Source organism: Prinia subflava, chromosome 5 (assembly GCF_021018805.1).
Source record: "Prinia subflava isolate CZ2003 ecotype Zambia chromosome 5, Cam_Psub_1.2, whole genome shotgun sequence".
Lineage (NCBI taxonomy): Eukaryota > Metazoa > Chordata > Aves > Passeriformes > Cisticolidae > Prinia > Prinia subflava.
The window spans coordinates 1,081,145-1,087,788 of record NC_086251.1 but is presented as its reverse complement, the minus strand read 5'-3'; the positions used below and the strand labels follow the sequence as shown (position 1 = coordinate 1,087,788).

Below are 6,644 nucleotides of genomic sequence, written 5' to 3'. Positions count from 1 at the left end.
CCGTACAAACCACCCAGGATTTATGGCAGTGAACTGGACCCAAACTAACAGTCTCATCTCATTTCTTTTCTCATGCTTGCTTGATTTGAATAGAAGACTTGAAATCAGGCTCATGTTGCCAAAAATGTGGCGGGATAAGGCCTGAATCACTGCAGCTCCTCAGTGTTTCCTAAAGCGGTGAGTAAATAAATAAAAATAAAATTACATTTAAAAAATTAAATTTTCTCTATTAAAATCAGCATATGGTGGTAATTTATAAACCTTTGCTGCTGAGAGCCTGCACTGATGGCAATGCCCATTATGTTGCCTCATATTAAAATCAAAATATATAACCTTATATGTCACAACCATGTGGCCTCCAAGTACAAAAGCCATCAGCACAGCTTGTAGGCAAGAAGTTCTCTTAAATTTTAAATTCCATTTGCAAGATTCAAATTTACCGTTAATATCAGAAGCAAATCAGTGCAGCAGCTCCTGTGGAAAAATAAAAACCCCACATTATTTCCAGCCCCTGGGAGCTGTTTTACCCTAGAACTTTCCAGAAGCCTTGCTGGTTCTGACACAGCTTTTCCATTGTATCACAGGAAAGCATCTGAAAAACCAAGAGGAGCCACGAGTGGAGTCCTTGTGCAGGGGGACTGCAAGAACTGAGATTCCTACACATCTTAGAGTCTGCACAAACCGCAAACTTTGCCTTCTTGATATTTTTACTTTGTTGTCAAACTGCAGGGCAGGAAAGTAAAGCCAAGACTTGTCTGTTTTGGGGGCAGGTGAAGAGCAAGGGCTGACGAGATGAGTGGCAGGATCCACTGACCCTTCCACACCAAGCAGCCCAAGGGCACAGTAGTTAATTGGATTAGTTGGTGACTGAAGAATAAAATAAAATTAAACCTGTTGATGTTTCCATTGGTACACTGGGAAAATTTGATGTTCTTGTGTGTGAGGGGCTTGGGCCACTCTTGTGGAGCTGTAAGGAAGCTCTTGGATTGCTGTGGATGTGTAATGGTCGTGTACAAAGGCCTGAACAACAGGCCCTGAGCCAAAGCTGAGCTCTTGATGAACCTTTCAACAAAATGTTACGTTTATATCTGTTTCTTAATGAAAAAAATGGGATCATTGGTGTAGGGATCTAGGTGTCTGCTGAGTAGTGACCTTTTTCTGTTGACCTTTTTCTGTTGAGAAGCCAGACAAGGTCTTGCTGGGAGCTCCATGGCCCAAGGCAGCTCCTGGGTTGCTCCCTGAGCCCTGGCCAGGCTCTGGGAGGAAGCCAGGAGGGGCTGAGCCCAGCTGTTCCCACCCTGGCAGTGCTGGGAGCCTGTGGATGGCACCCAGGGGTGCCAGCTGGGCCCTGTCCCAGCCCAGGGGGAGCCTCTTTGCCTGCGGGTGGACGCACCCGTGGGAATTCCCAGTTCTGGGAGGGGCTCTCAGTGCTGGGCTGGGACAGGGGCTCCCCAGCTGGGGCTCTGCAGGCTGGGGCAGCCTTAGGGGGTCCCTGGGGCTGCGTCTCAGTCCCTGCAGGGCTGCAGTCTTTGGCAGCAGTGATGAGGGCATGGCAGAGCTTGTCTGTTTGGAGTTCTGTGCTGCTTTGAGCTCTGGTAAATGACACTCAGTTCCTGCAGCTGCTCTCTGCGTCCTTGCTGCTGCTCCTGCCCACTGCCCAAGCACTTCTTCTGTCCAATAAACTTCCTGGGAACTGTGCTGCTTGGAATATTTACAGAAATTTGATCCTGTAAGTTGTAGAGGAAAGTTTTGCTTCTTTTTGAATCTTGTAGGAAGGCAGGATTGTAGTGTGGTGACCTGAGGGAGATGTTCCCACAGCTGTTTGCATCTGTGCTGTCCTGTGTGTCTTTGTTCTTCCTGCACTGCTGGAGGGGGCACTCATTTATTTGGGTTTTCCTTTTCAACCCCTGTGGGCTCAGGTGATTTAGGCTCAGCCTAAAGGAGGTGAGTTTGTGATAGCTGCTGTTGGGTTTCCCAGAGCTGGTTTGTTTAATTTAGCTTTCATGCAATAAAAGTTGATAATTACTTTCTTCCAGGATTTGGCAAGAAAATGCTGAAGCAGAGTTCCCCTTCTTCTCTTGCTGAGATGTTTCTGCTCCAAGTCCCTCAGTGCCTGAGGACTCCCAGGTGTTCCAAGGTGGCAGCAGCTGGAAAATCCTGTTGTGTGTGAGGCAGCCAGTTGGGAATGGTGCTGGGCTCTGGCTGTGGAAGGGCTGGGTGGGTGTGGGTCAGGGGATGTGCAGTGAGAGCAGTGTGCTGCGGGGTGGGCAGGGCCTGGCTCTTGTGTCTGCCAGGGGCACTGGGAGAAAACCTGCCGTGTGCCCTGAGCTGCTTTGGTGTGTTGGATCTCCTGTTTCCATGGCTTTTCCCAAAGAGTGGGAAGAAAAAGCCATTCCTCTGCTTTAGCTAAAAGTACACCTGGAATTTTGCCCTCCTACAGAACTGCTGAGTTCTGTTGCTTTTCCTGGTTTGGGCATACAGAGGATGGGGGCAGAGGATTTTGTCCCATTTTGTGCCTCTCTGTTGTTTCAGCTCCTGCTCAGAATATGAACAGAGCCTTGTCTGCTCAAGGCCACTGGCAAGCAGGGGACAAAGAAGGGACCCAGAACCTCTTGGCCTCCTGGCAGAGAGAGAAGCAGCCGATGGTGCTGGCAGAGCTGCTGCGAGTCCCTGCTGGAGTCTGGTTTGGTGCTGTCCCTTTGTCCCCCTGCAGGCCCCACTGGAGCGTGTCCAGGCTGTGCCACGTCTGTCCCCAGCTGGGTGCAGGCGTTTGCCCTTGGCAGGGTGCCCTGGGGGCTGAGGGCTGCCCCTGCCCTGCTGCTGGCAGGGGAGGCAGGGCTGGCACGGGGCAGCTCCTGCACTCCTGGCTTCCACAGGCTCCCGTGGTTCTCTCCAGGCTGTTCCAGGCTGCTGCAGCGCTCGGCCAAAGCCCTGGAGCCCCTGGGCTGTGGATGGGCACTGGCTCCAGACAAAGGCCACTTGTGGAGGGCCTGGCCTCGGGGGCATTCCTGGAAGGAGGAGGTTTGTGTGGGAATGGCCGCTCTGCCTGAGACGGGGGAGCTCTCACTGCCTGGGGGCTGCAGGTGGGGCTGGAAGGGTTAAGAGGCAAATCCTGCCAGGAGCTGGAGCCTCTTCTCCTGCCCATGGCCCTGCCTGACACAGCCTGCCCAGCTGGAGAACTTTCTTTGCCCTTCTATGTTTCCTTAAGTCACAATTCCATGCTTTCATAGTGCTGTATTCCAAGAGACAGTGAGAACCCAGTGGCTGCGTGGCTGCTTTCCATTGCAGCCATGGTTTGAAATGAACCCTGTGGATTTATCCATGGATGGATTTGCAAACAGGGTTCATCCAGTTCTGCACTCTGAGCCCCCCTAAAGAGATTTGTTAAAAGAACCTCAGTCCCTCTGCCCTTCCTGGGGTGTAACAACCACCTGTAAAATAACAAGCCTGTGTTTATTTTCTCTCTTTGCTCCAAGGGCCCTGGGGTGAGAGCTGTGACCCCTGAGGTTGGAGAGGAGCCTGGCATGGCACAGAGAGACTTGGAGAAAGCGTTTTCCAGCCTCACACTTGTGCTGAAAGGTTTGTCTAATGTTTGGTACTTGAGCCCATCGTGAGTGTGTTTTCTGTTTTCAGTGGATGTTGGAGTTCTCAGGCACTATGTTCAGAGCAAATCAGTGTTTTCTATGACATGATCTAACTGCTTGTGATGTCTCTTCATGTTTTGTTTCATTTTGTGGAGGCAAGCTGGTTTCTGTTTCCACGCTCTGTGTTTGAAGATGCAGAACCTCTGCTGACCCTCCCACAAGAAGCAGTCCCAGTGCACAGTGGTGAATTGGATCAGTTGTTGTGTGAAGAACAATGTGTGAAATCTGTTTGTGTTTCTGTGGGTGCACTGAAAATCCGCTGCTGTTGTGTACGTGGGCACACACTTGTGGAGATGTGAAATGAGCACTGGGATTGCTTTGGGAACACCCCAGGAAATGTGTGCTGGTAGGAATCACCTGTGGATAAACTGCTGCTGTCTTGTAGGTCTGCAGCAGGGCTGAGTTTTGCAGAGAGGTGTGAAGGGTTTGTGAGAGCAGAGCAGGAATGCAGAAATCAGCTCCAGCAGGATGAGCAGTGTCTGCTTCTGTTCCCAGAAGGCTGAACCCAACACTGAGCCCACAGCCTGTGGCCATAATTAACAGTAATAATTGTGCCTTTGTCTCTCCAGGCCCCTGGCACGTGTGGGACAAGAACTGACACAGAATTTCCTGGGACCCTGGCAGAGAGAAGCAGCAAATGGTGTTGGCAGAGTTTCTGTGAGTCCCTGTGAGATCCTGGTCTTGTTACAGCTTAGGAAAGGATCTGAATGGGAAAACAGCTTGTTTGACATGAAACCCTCACATGGAACATAAGAACAAGGTGATGGGATAAGACTTGTTGGAACCTAGAAATAAGGTGATGTGGATATTTTGGATAGAGGCAAAGCATCTGCAAACACGTGGCAGGAGACTCTGAAAGGTGAGTGCAGAGCTGAAGGACACAAGCAGGAAAACATCTGGGGATGTGTTTGGGTTTCTCAAGGTCTTGTAGATTCCTGTCTGGAGTTGCCATTTGTCAGTAGAGCTGGGTCAGGATCCTTCAGTGGAAAGTCAGGATTGTCTTGTGTTCCTGGCTTATTACAGCTTGAGTTTTGCCAAGGAAGGGCAGCCTGCTCTTGCTGTTGTGTTGGGACAGGTGAGTGCCCTTTTGGCCCTCCTCCAAGGAGCAGAGGAGCCTGGGTTTGTGTCCCTGGGATTGTCCTGACCTTCCAGACAAGGCCCAAGGTGAGTGCCAAGGCACAGGGGGTGCTCTGGGAGTCTGGAGGGGTTGGGCTCTTCTGTCCTGGTTCTGCTGAGGGGATTGCTCAGGGCTGGACAACAGGCCCTGAGCCAAACCTTCCAACCACTGCTGTGTTTGTATCCCCTCATTAACAAAAGACACAGGATCATTAGTGTGGGCTCTGGGTGTCTGCTCGTTAACAAACACAGACTGACCTTTCTGTGTTGGGAAGCTGGAGAAGGCCATGAGATGAGAGCCCTGCTCTTGCTGGGAGCTCCATGGCCCAAGGCAGCTCCTGGGTTGCTCCCTGAGCCCTGGCCAGGCTCTGGGAGGAAGCCAGGAGGGGCTGAGCCCAGCTGTTCCCGCCCTGACAGTGCTGGGAGCCTGTGGATGGCACCCAGGGGTGCCAGCTGGGCCCTGTCCCAGCCCAGGGGGAGCCTCTTTGCCTGCGGGTGGACGCACCCGTGGGAATTCCAGTTCTGGGAGGGGCTCTCAGTGCTGGGCTGGGACAGGGGCTCCCCAGCTGGGGCTCTGCAGGGTGGAGCAGCCTTAGGGGGTCCCTGGGGCTGTGTCTCAGTCCCTGTGGACAGTCCTGGGTGGCAGTGATGAGGGGCAGTGCTGAGCTTCTCCTTATGCTCTCTAGAGGGGCAAAGCAGAGGCTTATTTCAAAAGCTTTGCAAAGGAAAATGGCAACTGAATTAGGTACAAGCCTCAAAAACAGGTAAAATTTCTCTTCTAATAATGACAATGTTAAATTAAGAAATGGAATAGATTTGGTAGAGTTTTAGAAGTTTAGGCAGTATAAACTGCACAAAATTGTATCAGCAAGATGGAAGAAATAAGTTCATTTCCCTCAAATGACAGCTTTGGTTGAGGTGATTTTTCTGGGCAGTTTTTCAACTTGAGTGGGAATGAAAGTTTCCAAGGTGTGCTGAGATCTGGTGTGACACTTGGTAGCTCAAGCCTCCTCCACAATAGCAAGCTGATGTTGGTGTTTTCACTTTCTTCTCAGGGAAGAAATGACCTGAAGCTGTTCTTGTCTCTGGCAGTTGCAGGGCAGGCTTGGATCTGTGCTCCAGCTGTTGTGGGGTGTGTGCTGGGTGGTTTTTAGGGATGTGGTGGGCACTGGGCAGCATTCCAGCCTGGAGAGCTGCTCTGGCTGTGCTGCAGGGCTGTCACAAACTCCTGGGTTCCTGCTCTGCTTCTGTCCCAGGGCAGAGCTGTCCTGCTCTTCCCAGCAGCCCTTCCTGTCTTGGGAAGTTGCTCCATCCTGTGCTGGAGGGAGAGATCTGGGTCGGGGCTGTGTTCTGCATGCCTGGACTGGCCAAGGCTGTGGCTGTGGTTGGAATATTGCCCTGGAGATCCTGGACAGGTGAGCGTCCCTCCCCTGGCAGGTGGATCTCACAGGCTCTGGGTTGTGTGCCACACTCAGGCTGTGGTTTGCCCTGGGTTCCTTTTTTTTGGGCAGCAATGGGCTGGAGAACTTGAAATAACTTTGAAACAGAAGAAGTCACCTTTTTCTTCTTCTTTCTTTCAGGTGCTGGCCTTGCCTCTGCAGGTGTCTGCTGAGCTCTGGTTGCAGGGGACTGCCAGGCCTGAATGGCTGTGAGTTTGTGTTCTTCCAGTTCTGGGGAACTGGAAATAAAAATGGGCATCCTTTTTAGGTATAAAAAAAAGTAGGGAATAAAATGTTGAATAGGGGCACTTTTCTTTGGTGTCACCTCTCATTTTTTATGGATTGAAGAACTCTCTAGTGAGCAATCAGAAGAGAAGTGGGAAAGCCAGGAGCCTTTGACTTCCACAGTGGACTTAATTTCCCTTTTCTTCTCTCTTTCAGGACA

At 51.3% G+C, this 6,644-nt stretch overlaps 1 long non-coding RNA gene across 4 annotated transcripts; it reads left to right on the top strand.

Annotated features, from left to right (window-relative positions):
- Positions 1-1,801: 1,801 nt before the first annotated feature.
- LOC134550745 (uncharacterized) lies at positions 1,802-6,436 on the top strand. Of its 4 annotated transcripts, XR_010080413.1 has the most exons (5): positions 1,802-1,944; positions 2,037-2,137; positions 2,533-3,021; positions 3,477-3,579; positions 4,030-6,436. It is a non-coding gene; the product is annotated as an uncharacterized LOC134550745 (long non-coding RNA). The 4 variants fall into 4 exon arrangements; XR_010080411.1 differs by having other exon boundaries at positions 2,037-3,021; XR_010080412.1 differs by having other exon boundaries at positions 1,802-2,137.
- Positions 6,437-6,644: the final 208 nt, after the last annotated feature.